Source organism: Rhamphochromis longiceps, linkage group LG9 (genome assembly GCF_057381845.1).
Source record: "Rhamphochromis longiceps isolate RC_006_pf linkage group LG9, R_longiceps_female_GT1.1, whole genome shotgun sequence".
In the NCBI taxonomy this organism is placed as follows: domain Eukaryota; kingdom Metazoa; phylum Chordata; class Actinopteri; order Cichliformes; family Cichlidae; genus Rhamphochromis; species Rhamphochromis longiceps.
The window spans coordinates 455,560-471,220 of record NC_140565.1 but is presented as its reverse complement, the minus strand read 5'-3'; the positions used below and the strand labels follow the sequence as shown (position 1 = coordinate 471,220).

Below are 15,661 nucleotides of genomic sequence, written 5' to 3'. Positions count from 1 at the left end.
CTTACAACATACACTCCAGCATTGCAAGGTCCAGGTCTTCTTGGTCCTGAGGCCCTCTGTCCCCCTTTAACGGGTGGACCATCTGTGGGATGACCTCTGTGTTCACGCAGTTCAGATGCAAGCAAAGTTAGATTTACAACCATAACAGCAGTTACAGATGACACTCCCATCACTCCCCAATTCTCCCACAGCTTTATTTTGGTGCTCCAGTTTTCCACTCCCATTTTAATGCCCCCTTATACCTTTCAAATGTACTTAGACTAGAACCTCTGTCTAAGGAGCTTTTAACCTTTATTTTTATTGCTGCAGCTACCAGTGTCTTCCAGTTGGGTGATTCTCAGCTTCTTTCTTCGACCTCCGGGGTTAGACCACCCTTTAGTCATTGCACAGTTCTGGGGATTATTCTGCCCCGATTTCAAACAAAGATCTGTGTGTTTTGGGGTCACCGGCGTGTCCCCCTTTTTGCCAAGAGCCTCTTGAACCTCGTTGGTCTGGTGTTCCTGGTTCTCGCCAACCCCTTCATGGTTATTGCTGTGTTTGTGGGATCCATCTTCTCCAGGAGCTCAAACGCCATGACACTTGACCCCAGTTGCTGTCTCGGCAGTCCCTACATCTGTCTCTGCTGTGAAGGGTCCTCACATCTCCGTGTCCCCGTCTGGTGTCTGTTCCTTTCTCTGCAAGAGAGAGAAAACCAAAACACCTCTCTCCCTAGCCTTGATAATCTAATATTGTTATCCATTGTTGTTCTAATGATTCAAATTTGGTTCAAAATATTATGTTCAGGACTTATTCTAATCATAATCTATGTGTGTGTAAAAGAAATCAAAAATTAATGAACCCTTTCTAAGTCTAACACATTATAAGCTTAAGTTTTACCATAGCTACATTATTAAACACAAAAATAAACTCATAGAAATTTTCATATCACCATTGTTTGATGTTCAAACTCAACTTCCACTTCCCCCTTTTTTGACACACTCCCATGTGTCAATTCACCGGAGCTAGACACTTAAAAGAGAAGGTTAGTGACATCATATCTCAGAAAGTATCTTCAATCCCGGACATTTCCCTTCTCCTTATGTAATAAAGTCTGTCATCCTTCCATGCCCTGGTAACTGGTCCATCCAGAGCTGTAACATTTTGAAATGTACATACAACAAGCGAAACCACACCTTGGTCACACCAACCCTTTTTCTGCCCCGAAGATGTCCAATGCCATCCTAGTATGGACTGTCAAAAGTGGCTTTAACGCTGACTATCCTGACAATCCATTTTATAACGTTTCCTGGTCAGATTTGCCAATCTCTGCACCAGGGTTTTAAACTTTTCGCCATTTCCATTAGTTGTTATTTTTATTTAGTTTCGACTCCAGATTTTCAATTTTTACCAGTTGTAATTAGTTTTTACCAATTCTTTGCTAGTTTAGTCTAGTTTTTATTTTCTGAAAATCCTTAGTTTCAATTTAGTTTTATTTGTGTTTTGCAAAAATTAAGTGTAACAAAATCCCAGTTCCATCATATCAGTCATGCTCTTCTGGTTATCCTTGGGTGTTGAGACTAATAACTATTAACTCTTGCCGCACCGAGTGGTCCTAATTTTGGTTGAAGTGAATTGATAACCTTTTGAAGGCGATTGTTTCACACCTTTATTTAGATGTCCCAGTCCTGTTGTCTCGGGATACATCACGCTGCCTTATCTGGGGTTAGCTGTTTTCTGGGGATGCGGGTTGAGTGGGTGAGCTCTTCAAGGAGGGGGAGTGTGCTCCCCCTGATGAGGTCTTCTAGGTAAGCTAGGTTAACCTTCTTGTGTGGGCTTTTCAAGTGCACTTTAAGGTTAGTGGGACTTTTAGTTTTATAAATGTCCCTCATGACCCCCTGATGACCCAGTATTTCATTTTTGCACACTGTAGTACACATTTTAGTTTTTGCTTGTAGCTCGCATACTCTACTTGCCACTCCTCTAAGTCCTGATGTTTCTTAGAGAGGGCAACAGTACCTTTAAAATTATATCACATGTGTGGGGGTGTGGCCTTGCCAATTGTTTTGCCCACCTTTTCAAAATGGCTGGCGTGCCCACTAGCACATTTCATGGAAAAAGAAAGGTAAGCTTGATATTTACATTTAAAATGTTTTGTTAAACTCAGATTTTTATTTTATTCTTTTTGCAAGTACCCCTCCTCGGTGGCGAGAAACTGTTGGTGTGGTCAAGTGGGTGCTCTAGAAACAAACGCTCAGGACAGAACAGTTATCAGTCATGTACTTCCTACAAATTTTGCATATGTTTTATTCCATATTGATCCTCTGAGTGTAATGGTACATTTTAATTTGAATTTATCCAAACTAAACACAATAGGTTTTCTTTCTTTACTTTGCTCTTGTTCTTTTGCAGTACCACATCCTATCAAATGTCCCTGTCAATTATATTCTAGATCTAATAACTTACTATTTCAAATGAGAACCTAAATCACGTGGAGCAATGTTTATTATTCCATATCTCTATTCTGAACGTGGCAAGCCATTCATAGGTATTATTAAGGTTTTGGCGATTTTCCTCTATAAAATTTACTTGACTTTTTACAGTGGCCTGCTATGGTTAATAATAACCTATTCCAGTCATGAGTGGTATCAAAAGTCTTCTCCACTGTAGCATTTGGCATTCCCAATAATATAACATGATACCTTAATCAAAACACAGCTAATATAGCACAGTTTTCTTAATGCAAACATCAGTAACTCAGCATTACCAACCCAAGAGTTAAGTCTGCAGTTCCACACTCTCATGTGAAGCCACAGTCTCCTCCTCCAGTCTCTCTTATCCTCCTGCTCCTGAAAAAACAAAACAAAGCGAAGCATCCACCCTTCTCTTGTCCGCTGGGTGAATTGTTTATTGGCATTTACTAATCCTAAAGTGGGTGCAGTCATTGTCTCAGTATCAAGTCAGTCAAAACTTTTAGTCGTCAGTCCATCACAGTCCATTCACATGCATATGTTGTGCCCTTAAACAGGGGAAATAGTGAGGAGAGGTGAAAGAACGGCACAGACACGCAGCACGCAGCTCTCACTCTCACTCGTCTGTATTGAGTGAAGGAGGAAGCGCGCGAACCCACCTACTGGAGCCCTGAGGCATTAACAATGGATCGACGCACAATCCACCCAGGCAAAACTTTCACTGCTTATCTCCCTCTATATTCCCACTGCATATTCTATTCGAAAACAGTCAAAGCAACAAATAAAACATTAATAAGGGCATCACATGAAATATAAGGAACAGAGATGTACAACTTCAAAACTAATCAAATTTATGATCCACCACATACTCCCCCTCAGAATAGATGTTGTCCTCAACATCCAAATGTTTAACATTTAGCACAAACGTGGAGTTATGAACATTAATATCACCAAAACCACATACAATAAACCATTGCATACTATAACTGTTTCTTGTACCTTATATGTACTCTACAAAAATAGTTTCACAAGCTGGAACTCTTTTCATACATTCTTTAGTGTGGGTTATTACCCAAAGTCTTTCAGTGTTCTCATACAGTCTGTATGAATTACAGTGTCCATGCAGTTACATTAACACAGTCTGCTGCTGGCTTGAGAACAAAGTCATTTTAGTGCAGCTTGTCAAAGCAGTCACTCTCTCCTTTGACAAATGTCCATGAGAGTGATACAAGTGGCCGTAACCATGTGGTGTGCTTTGGATGTGTCTGTTAAGCTGCAAGCACAATATGAATCAGTTCAATGTCCAAAAGTCACTTTGAATATGAATTCTGTGTTAAACAGTCCATTTCCTTGTGGTTGGTGTGGAGTGTAAGTACATTGTCTCTGTTCAGTAATGTGTTTCGTGTTTGATCACAATGTTTCTTTTCACTCAAGTCCATACAGTTATCAATGGCAGTATGCCTGAACAGTCCGTGGAACCATGAAGTGTGTATGATGTGATGGTGTTCTCAGGTTATAACAAGCTGGTGAACCAAGCCGATCATATGTGAAGATCTTTGGTGGCTTGCGCTCTCTACGCGGTCGCTGATGCTCTTGCTCACAGGTCCTGCTGTGTTTGTCTGGAACAGGTGCAGGAACAGGTTCCTCCACTGATGGCTCCTCGACATAATTTTCCTCTTGGTCGGGTAGTTGTTCACATTGGTTCAGTACTTCATGTTCATTCTCTGGCTCAGATGACATGTTTTCCACTGTTTGAAGGTGTTTGGCTGGTTCATCAGTGCTCATAGGATTCAGTGTCAGAGGGTAAAGTGGCTCAAATGGCTGCTGAGATGACACTGGATAGTACTCATCATCGTCATCCTCTTCCTCAGCTTGTTCCACTTCCTCACTTGTCTCCACGGCTCTTTTTCTTGTTCGTGGTCGCACTTCAGTTTCAACAGGCAGATGGTCACATGGCAGAAGAAGATTGCGATGCAATATCCTTGATCTCCCTTTTGCTTTCTCAGGTCTGAGTTCATAAACTGGGATATCTCTGCTGACCTGACGAACGACTGTGTGAACCACATCCTCCCAGTGGTTCCTCAGCTTGCCTGGACCTCCTCGAGGTGTCATGTTCCTTATTAAAACACGATCACCTGGCTGTAATACTGAGCTCTTCACCTTGCTGTCATAATGTCTTTTACTTCTTACAGCTGCTTTATGAGCATTTTCTCTCGTGATCTCATATGCTTCTTCCATGCCTTGCTTCCATTTTACCATGTAGTCATGATGATTGCCATCTCCTTGTTCTGAGGTCAAGCTGAACAGCATGTCGATTGGCAATCGTGGGGAGCGTCCATATAACAAGTAAAAAGGGGAGAATCCAGTTACCTCGCTGCGGGTACAATTATAGGCATAAATCAGTTTGTTAAGCGAGTCCTTCCAGTTAGTTTTCTGACTCTCTGAGAGTGTTTTCAGCATCTGGAGTAGTGTCCTATTAAATCGCTCCACTTGTCCATTCCCTTGGGGATGGTAGGGAGTAGTCCTGGACCCAGCAACTCCACAGTAGTTTTTTAGTTGTGCAAACAGATGATTTTCAAATTCAGCACCTTGATCATGATGTATTCGTGCTGGAAAGCCAAATCTTAAAGCATAGATTTTGTCTGCAGCCGTTTTACCTGATTTGGAAGTTGTGGCATACGCTTGGGCGAAGCGTGTGAAATGGTCAATGACTACAAGGATGTATTCATAACCCCCTTTGCACTTGTCAAGGTGCAGGAAATCAATTGAGACAAGTTCAAATGGGTGAGTAGTGACAATATTAGTCAGTGGTGCTCTGCTCTCATGACACGGCTTCTTCTGTTTTATGCAAACACACCTTCTGGTCACATAATCCTCTACTTCCCGTTGCATATAGGGCCAGTAAAACCGGTCCCGTATCAGTGACAATGTTCTCTCTACACCTTGATGGCCCATTTCATCATGTAGCTCCTTTAGTACAGTACTTTTGTGTATTTCCGGTAGGACCAACTGTTTTCTGTTTGCTGTTTTTCTGTGCAAGATCCCATTCTCATCCATCTCCAATTTGTCCCACTCCCTCAGGAGACATATGACCTGTGGGCTGAGTTTTCTTAGTTCTGAACGTGATGGTTTTTCCTGTGTTAGTTTACACTGAATTACAGGTCCAATAGTCGGATCACTTCTCTGGTCCTGTTTGATCTGGCCTTTTGTCAGTGGAATGATGGAAACATCTGTGGCCATGGCTGAACACCTGACTGAGACACCCATGGACCATGACACATTGGAGTCATCCTGCCTTTCCACTGCCTGTGTGGTTGCTCCAATTACATCGTATGCCATTTCCTCTGTGCATTCATTCATAAACGTTTCCATGTCTACCGGCATCCTGGAGAGGCTGTCTGCATCCACATTTTCTTTACCAGGGCGATATTTAATTGTGAAGTGAAAATCTGCCAGTTCTGCTACCCATCGACACCCTGTTGCATTCAGTTTGGCAGTGGACAGTACATAGGTAAGTGGATTATTGTCGGTGTACACGGTGAAGAATGGTGCATAATATAGGTAATCACGGAATTTTTCTGTGATAGCCCACTTGAGAGCAAGAAACTCTAACTTGCCTGAATGCAGATGGTAATTCTTCTCAGCTGCAGTTAAAGTGCGGGAACCATAAGCAATCACACGAAGCTTTCCATTCTGCTTTTGGTACAACACGGCACCTAATCCCTGGTTTGACGCATCAGTGTGAAGGGTGAATGGCTGTGAAAATTCTGGAAAGCCTAGAACAGGGGGCTGAGTTAGACAGTCTATCAGCTGCTCTAGTGCTAACTGGTGCATGTCGGTCCACTCAATAGGTGTACTCGAAGGGACACTACACCTGTTTCGCTTTGTTTGCCACTTTAATCTTGTGTTTCGCTGGGTCTCAGCATCTGCAGGTCCCTTGAGCAAGTCATACAGAGGATTTGCAATTCTGGCAAAATCCTTGATGTATTGTCTGTAATAACTTAGTAGGCCCAACATTGCTCTTAGTTCACCAACAGTACCTGGCCGTTTGTTTTTCAAAGCTGTTACAGCAGCAGTGTCTGCGGGGTCTATCCTGCTTCCCTCTGCTGACACAATCCTGCCAAGGTACCTCACTTCTGTCCTAAACAGGTCACACTTCCTTGGTTTGAGTTTGATTCCGTACTCCCTGAGTCGGCGCAGCACTTTCCTGACATCCTCAACATGATCCTCAAACGTTCTGCTAAAGACAAGGACATCATCGAGGTAAGGCACACATATTTCATCCCTTAACCCTTCTAAGCACTCCTCCATGCAGCGTTGAAATGCTGCCGGAGCATTCATCAGTCCAAATGGGATTCTGACCCACTCATACAGGCCCCAGGGGGTCACAAAAGCTGTTAGGTGTTTACTGTCTTTGCCCATGAACCCCTGGTGGTATGCTTTACCCTGGTCCAGTAGAGAAAAGAGAGTGTTGCCACCTAAGTTGTCCATGATGTCTTGTACTCTGGGAATAGGGTGGCGGTCTGGGTGAGTCTTCCTATTCAGCTCTCGGTAGTCAATACACAAGCGCAATGTACCGTCTTTTTTTCTCACACAGACTACTGGAGAGGAGTAAGATGAGTTTGATTTTTCCACCCACCCCTGAGCTATTAGGTCCTGTAGGTAGTTTTTCATTTCCTGATACAAGGGTTTTGGTACAGAGAGATAAGTCCGTGTGACTGGCTCATTATCTTTCAACGAAATGTTCATTTGCAAGTTTTCAACACAGCCTATGTCGTCATCAGATTTAGAGAATGACTCTGACTCTTCTCTTAACATCTGACTAACAGCTTGTCTCTGGTGGTCATTCAGGTGAGTCAAGTCGACAGGTGGGTCCCATTGTTCACTTTTAGGTGTGTTCTCACCTGAGCTCTTAGCCTGGATGGGACGGACTGATGCAGTAGGGAGGCAGTCAGTTTTGAATACATTAGCAGGATATATTGATGCAACAGACTGCACAGTTCCAATAACAGTCCTACTTGGCAGTGTGATGTCATGGCTGGTGGGATTTTGTACACTAATGACAATTTTTGGTGTCATACCAGTCTTTATTAAAACAAGGGTATCACAGAACTCGAGTCCTTCAGGCCACTGTGGGTTCTCATGAGGCTCGAAGATCAGGGTTCTATCTTCTTTGAAAGGTGGGGCTTGCACTCGACACTCGATTTGGAGGGAGCTGTGTTTAGGCACTTCAACTCTCTCATTTGTTGTTCTTACACTGTGCTCACATGGCTTTCCCACTGTCACTGCATTAACAAAAGCTCTTGCCCTACTCTTTCTGAGGTGAGGAAAAGCTACTTTTACTGTTTTCATGAGTTTCTCTTTATTCTTATTGTTTGTCTTATCCTGTACTCTGTTTGCAACTAGGTGTGAAATCACATTGAAGCCAATTATGGGGCATGACTGTTGGTTGCCTTTTAACACTAACACAGGTATTAGCAGATCTTTATCATTAGCAGTAAGTCTGAAGCTTACCTCGAGCCAACCAATATATGGTATTTCCGTCCCATTGGCTGCTTCAAGTTGCAGTGGTTCAAGTGGGTCTACTAGTTCTGCTATATCTCTTAGTTGGACATCAGGCAAATGGGTCTGTTTCCAGGCCGCATCTACAGCACAAATTTGTGAACCTGTGTCCCAAAGTGCCTGGATTCTTTGGTTGTGCAGAAAGCACTGAATGAGACATTTCTCTCCTACAAGCTCTTTTACGGTAGGCATCTTCACTGGATTACTTCTTTTCCTACACTTTGGTTTGCAACTTGACTGTGTTTCCTGTTTCTTAATAGATGAACATGTATGTGGCTTACAGTACCTTCTGTGCACAGACCAGTGTGTCTCTTGACAGTCTTTTGAGCAGTACAATGTTATTTTACAAACAGAACAACATTTTAACTTCATACTCTCTTCCTTTCCCTCACAGTTAGCACAATATTGGGACTTTTCAATGCTGTCGGTTGCCCCATGTCCCGTGGGAGCAACCTCCCTTAGTTTAAAGGGCTCCCTTTATCTGATTTTGTCAGTCTAGGTGCTTTACAACCTGCACGGAAATGCTCACTACTCCCACACCTAAAACAATGCTGGCAATGTGCCTCACCTGCCTGCACACATGCAAAACATCTGGGACGGTGACTTGGTGAGGGATAATATCGCTGTGGTGCGAATCTTTGTTGAAACTGTGCTGTCCCATGCACATGCCCAGGTCCATATGCTGAGTGGTATTCCTGTGCTGCTGCAGGAGGGTGCTGGTGGTAAAATGGCATGCAGTTTTGTTCAGCCTTAATGGGGAAAGGCTGCTGAGGTGCTGGGGTTGTCTTTTGAATGGTTTCTCTGATTTGGGAAACTTCAGCCCTCAAGTCTTTCAGCAGCACCATGTCAGCACGCATTTCCTTTATTTCTGTTAGAAGATCAGGGGGTGGAGGGGCTGGTTTCTCTTGAGCTGTGCTTCTCTTTCCCACTGGGGAATCATTAGACTGGACAGTATTTACAGCTGTTACTCGTGATGGAGCGGCATGTTTCTTTTTGTCCTGTCTTTCCTTTTCATTTGCGACTGCAATATTTACCTTCTCGAGCAACAACTCATCTGAAGTATTTGTTTGCAGGAGGTAAGGTTGCAGGTCACTTTTAATATTGTCATTCTGAAGGCCAGTCAGGACAGTATGCATAAAAAGGCTCTGGACTAGTGCTGGATCATACTTTAGACTGGACTCAACTTCCTGAGAAGCAAACAGGATTTTCTGTCTCAAGTCCATTGTCCTGATCAAGAAATTTTGGGGTGTCTCTTTACTACTCTGAACCTCAGAGGTAAGTTGTTTGTATAACTCTGTGGCACCTTTCTCCTGGTAATGAGACCTGAGGATTCTCCTAAGAGCAGGTAATGTGAGGTTTTCTTTTCCTTCAAGATAACTCCTTAGCTGCAAGCCTGGCGTGATAGCACGAATTACAGCATCAGTGATTTCTGATTCTGGGTAGCCTCTATTAAGCCCGCTTTCAATTTGTCTGGCCAGACTGGAGAATGTTAGCCTGTCTTTTTGCCCCGGCTCTCCTATTTGGCCTGATATCTTAAAATCTTTGCGCCACATGGAACTGTTTGGTGCTGTTGGAACAATGTTTCTCACTGGGGTGCGAGGACTTAAGGCAGGATTCATGCTATTCCTCATCAAGTCATGCATTTCACCCTCTTTTTGTTGTAAGAGCAGTCTTAATGTCTCTAACTCCTCCTGGCTACTTTCCTGGTCCTGAACAGCTGGATCCACTGTTTCATTCACACCTTGTTTTTTATCCATTTGTATGTCACTTATAATGTCCTGGACATTAAGAAGTTCTGACATACCTTCATCCTCTCGGGTAGCCAGCTCGGTGCGTTCAAGGTGCTTAACTAAATGCGAGACTAGCTGACTGCGCGTTCTATTAATCACAAACTCTTTTCCTGGTCCTGAGATTTGAAGTACATCACATAATTTAGTCAGCTGCTCTAAAGTCAGTTGATACAGTGTTCCTTTAATCTCCAGCTGAAGCTTTTCTAATTCAGACTCCATGTTGTCAGAGGAGTTAGCACAAGCAGTCAGTTGAGAAATGATCAGACTTAGTTGGCTTTTACTGCCCCCTAGTGGCCACTTTTTCACTTCAGGATACAGATACCAACGTAGGTCTAGCGATGTCTCTGCTGCTTTACTATGCTCCTTTCTGATACCTGGGTCGTCTGGGGGGGATGATCAACGAGAGGATTTCTCTTACAGGTCAGGGATGGTCCTCGAATCAATCATCCCAGCGGTGCCTCCAAATGTTGTGCCCTTAAACAGGGGAAATAGTGAGGAGAGGTGAAAGAACGGCACAGACACGCAGCACGCAGCTCTCACTCTCACTCGTCTGTATTGAGTGAAGGAGGAAGCGCGCGAACCCACCTACTGGAGCCCTGAGGCATTAACAATGGATCGACGCACAATCCACCCAGGCAAAACTTTCACTGCTTATCTCCCTCTATATTCCCACTGCATATTCTATTCGAAAACAGTCAAAGCAACAAATAAAACATTAATAAGGGCATCACATGAAATATAAGGAACAGAGATGTACAACTTCAAAACTAATCAAATTTATGATCCACCACACATACCTCCATACACATTCATACCAGATGTTGCTGATAATGGAGTCTCACGCGCAACCTATTCGAGCATCCATCACCAGCAAGATGACGTCATCATTTTAAAGGAAAACAATTCCTTGTTGTTTTTTTTGGGCCGGATTGACTCGGTGCAATCCTTTTAGACTCAGAACTTCTCAGTGTTCCCTATAAGTGAATTTCTCCCAAGCCAATTACAATCATGGAGAAACACACTTTGCAACTGTTTTTGTAAGAATATTTCATAGCGCTTTAAATCTCAATCTTTCAGGCCTGGTTTAAAGAGCTGATTGTTAAATCATAAACTCAGAAAATATCAACATATCACCATATCACCATCGGTGGATCACACCTCTCAGATTTTCTTATCTCAGTGCACTGTAACAAAAACGAAAACAGACATAACCAACAAAATACTACTAAAATAACACAAACTAGGGCCCGTTGCAGACATGTCCAAGCATAAAACTATCCCTCTCTCGCTTACGAGAAAGAACACAAGCCAAAGCTCACTGATAAAATCAAGCTAGCGCTAAGCAAAACCAAAAAATCAACCAGAAATTCACAGGAACATTTTGCTTCCTGCCTGGACAATATTGTGTGGGAATGAGAACCTCAGGTGCCGTAACACCTTTCGTTCCTCCTTGAATCAAATCTCAATCACAGAAAATGCCGTACTCCGACCTAAAACTTACACTATTAATTCATCATTTTCACTCTGTGCCACTGTTCCTCATCAGGGCTGTGTGAAGCACAGCAAAGAATTCAGTCAAGGCCTTGAGCCATAAACAGACATCACGCACAGACATTGTTTTCATAACCAAACCGTTTTAGACCTTATTCCTAAAATCTACATACATGCCCTCTGGGTGACATATAACACATTCTAAGTTTTTAATGGTAATCAATGGCTCCTCATAAAAATTATACATTGGGATGTTTGTGTGCAGCATTTTGCATATCAGCATAAGCAAAGCATTCTTCATTGCATCAGCGTGTATGTGTGTGTGCATGTGGATCACTCTTCATTGCACAAGCGTGTGCATGTGTATGTGTGCATCACTTCTCAGTGAATCAGCATTCCAGTGTGTGTGTGTATGTGTGTGTGTATATGTGTGAGTGTGTCATTTCTCACTCACTCAACGAGTGCACGTGTTCATGTGTGTATTTCACTTCATTCTGAATCTGTGTGTTTGGAGACGTGTGTGTGTGTGTGTGTGTGTGTGTGTGTGTGTGTGTGTGTGTGTGTGTGTGTGTGTGTGTGTTTGTTCATCACTTTCCTGTTCTGGTGTTCTGGGTAAACCACTGCCTGAAGCGTGCCCTGGGGTCCTGCCCCCCTCCTTTTCAGTTTGTTTGCGACCATTGCTGCTGCTGCTGCCCAAAGTTCTGTCCGTCCTGGTTCTGACCCCAATTGGGGCAGTCCTTTCTCCAGTGTCGATGTTCACCACAGGTGAAACCTGCATCTTCTTCTGTGTTTTTTGTCCATTCTGAGGTGCCTTCTGACCTCAGTTACTCCTCCTGTCTCGGTCACGCCCTTTTTGCCGCCCGATCATCCGTGTTGGTCCATCACTGTCCTGCACAGTGTGAATGCAAAGTTATCAAGGTCAGCATTCTTTCGCTCGGCCTTACTTTTCATTCGGGCTTGGCGGGCGTCTCGTCACAGCTGAGCTCTGTCAGCTGACGCAGTCTGGGAATTTTCCCCCGTGTAGTGAAACGGGCCTTAGGTTTAGTGCTCTCCGTCTCGGCTGCATGAGATCACATTCCTGCAGGTCTGTTGACATTCTCAGGTCGTTGTTGTGGGTCCAGCTGTTGCAGCATTTGGTCAGTGTCACGTATGGGGGAGAGCAGGAGTCCAGTCAGCCTCGGCTTTCAGGGCCGGCAAAGCAGCCTGTAATTAAATATGTATAGAAAAAACAAAAACAAAACAAAACAAAACAAAAACAAACAAAAAACAAAAACAAACGAACAGGAAAATGATGTTGTGTTGGCTGTGTTATTCAGAGGGGAGACAACGGGGCCAGGCCCTGTGTCAGCCTTCTCTCCCCCTTTTTTTGTTTTTTCTCTCCCGATATAATCAACTCCTAACCCACCAAGTTGACAGGACAACACAGGTACATGTTAAAATTCTTAAGATCATGTTTAAAAGCCCAAAAAAGGAACTTTCTTTCATTCAGTAATCACTTTTATTAATCAATCAACAGAAAACATGTCACAATTTGAATCTTTTAACCACTAAATTTGTTGTGTCTTGCCTGGTTGGTTAGACCAGTGTCTTTTTTTTGAAGTTAAATTGTTGTCCTGCAACCCAGAGAGTTTATTTGTCAGTAATGTATTTATCCTTTAACAACAGATGTATGTTAAGTTTCGCTGCTGTAGCCTTGCTGGAAAATCTTCACGTGTTCATGAGTGTAAGCTGTTTCTTCATTGTGTGTATGTGCATTTGTATAAAAGCAGGTTAATTTTATCTTTTCTCAAACTAGGCGTTACCTTAAAAGGAGCCTTTCTCTCAGATTTCTCTGCTTGTGTGTGTTTTTGTTTCACCTTTTTGTTGTGATGCTCCGGACGCCTTCCCAACCTCCACAAGTCCGTTGGCCCCAATTTTATGTGTTAAAACTTCTCTTAATTTCTCCTCTAATTCTCTCCTCGCTGCTGTCTTTTCCACAGCTGCTGATTCGTGCTGGGTGTGGTTCCCATTACCTATAATTTTGCTTCGGCCGCTGTGCTTGTGGGGGCAGTTGGTCCAGGTCCGCAGCTTCCTGTATTAACACACTAAGAGATTTATTTAATTTCATTTTCATCACATGTTAAACAGATAAGCAGGCCACACGCCTACCTTGACAGCGTAAACTGTACGCCAGTCTCCCAACACATTCTTCTCTCTACTCCTCAATAATTCTCCACTGCACACCTCTTATTATCTCTCCTTTTTATTTTTATTACACCACAGAGTAATACACCCAATTATGCCCGTCTATCTCTATGTGGCTCCAAATTCCCTCTTTATTTTAATTTCACACTCGTCAGGGGACAGGCACACAACAATTTCAACCACTGAAACGAGGAATTTAACCTTTTTATTTCTTTACTAATCTAGACTCAACCTTTGTTCGCAAAATGTGTCTTGTTCTAGTCCGGAATAAATGTGAACCCGTGATTACGCTGCGGTCCCAGTGTTATTCCGTAGCTATGCGGGGGCCCTCACCTCCCCAAGTCACCACCTCGGCATCCGGACGCCGCCGGTCCTGGCCGCGCGTCCACGAACAGGAGGGTCGCCACTCCTAGGGCAAAATTATTTCCACAGGTACACTAGGCATCAACCTTTGATCCTAAAATGTGTCTTTGCTCTAATGTCCTCCTATTCAAACACATCAACCGTCACTGTCACTGTGTTCAGACTTCACACACAGAAACACACTCAGCGCGCGCTTCACACACAGCCAGAGCGCGCCTTACACACACAGCGCGTTACACCATCAGTGAGACACACAGAGAGCGCCTCTCATCAGCAGAAATTTGCACAGAAACCTCTGAGCTCAACTATTAGATCTTCTTAAAGCACACTGCACCATAGACCAAAATACCCCTTTCTCTGCGCTTATGACCGCCACAATGGGGCAAAGTCGCATCATAAAAGTGATGCTTGCATCCCCGAAGTTATACCCGACATCATAAACCAGGTTTTGCTCTATGTACTTCTTGGCAAGTAAAATTTTACTTTGTTTTATGACCGCAGCCCTTAAAAAAAAAACTCGACTGACGCCACAAACCACCGTCAAACCTCTGTTCAATGTACTAAAACTAGCACCCACCACTACTGCACTTCACGGCCGCACCACCGGAACACGGCCGTATCATAAACCAAACCTACGGACGTGTTTCGCTCTCGCGTTGCCAGCGTTCAACCGCACCGTGAAGCCAGCATCTGCTTTTCCTTAAATCAACTTCTATTTCATAGCCGGCAAGAGCCAGGACGTAACCGACACCATAAACAAACTTCAAACCTCGACTTCAATGTACTGAACTAATGGCCGCGTCTTCAGAAGAAATTCTAATGTATTATTGCTACAGAAGCCAGTATTAGACAAAATTAAATGTGGAAGGTAAAGTGGCTGCAACTAGTCCAACGTAGTATGTTATTAGTATCTCGGTAGAAGCAGTTTACTGCAACTAGTCCAACGTAGTATGTTATTAGTATCTCGGTAGAAGCAGTTTATTTAACACACTGGAATTCAGCCTCAACTTATGTTGTTAGTATCTTGCGCCAAAAACCAGACACCGACAAATTTACTGTGAAAATACATGTGACTCAGCGAACAGATTAATTTGGAAAGCCCAATATGCACATTTGGTATTTATAATACAACAGGCTGTGCTTACCTTTCTGTTTTAGGCCGGCCTTCTGTTCACTTTGCCCCACGATCTCACCAAAGGCCAAATCTACACCTCCTCAGCACACCAAAGATCCGGGTCACACGGCACCAAGTTGTTGAAATCACCCAATTCTTTGAATCTTTGGGCTGAAGGAGGGACAATACTCGGTGTATAAATGCTCAATCAACAATCATTTATTTCCATACAATTCAACAGTCAGAGCATTACAACGTCCGGACGGGAGAGATGCTACCAGAGGGTCAGGCACATGTCTCAAAATGGTGACGGGTTGCTCAGCTTTTTATAGTCTCTAGTGGCCCCCAGCTAGTCGTAAAAGCCAGAACATCACATTCTTTCTCTGTTACAGCGCCTAAGTTATGACCTCGGCAGTTGTTTCTCTGCTTTCTGTAAGGTGGGGGTGTGGAATGTGGTCTGTCTATCTCCCCTGTCTTAGACACAGAGTCTCCTGCTTACAACCTTCTCTTCATGATTCAACAATTAAGCATGTCAAGAAAACAGTGTAACACATTCCCAGCAGATCAAGGATACAGAGTGATGCACATTTATCTAATGAACTAATATGTGAATATGTTCTGTTAACTCAAAAGTATAACGAGAACTAAACTACATACAGCTCACACACTCTATATTAAAGGGTATAATATGGTCTACAGCAGTATTCTAA

General features: G+C 43.3%; 2 long non-coding RNA genes across 2 annotated transcripts; one reads left to right on the top strand and one right to left on the bottom strand.

Annotated features, from left to right (window-relative positions):
- Positions 1-249: 249 nt before the first annotated feature.
- On the top strand, positions 250-11,898 carry LOC146661471 (uncharacterized). Its single transcript, XR_014913215.1, has 2 exons — positions 250-2,990; positions 10,618-11,898. It is a non-coding gene; the product is annotated as an uncharacterized LOC146661471 (long non-coding RNA).
- On the bottom strand, positions 11,818-15,661 carry LOC146661470 (uncharacterized). Its single transcript, XR_014913214.1, has 2 exons — positions 14,983-15,661; positions 11,818-12,493 (listed from the first exon to the last, which is right to left on the bottom strand). It is a non-coding gene; the product is annotated as an uncharacterized LOC146661470 (long non-coding RNA).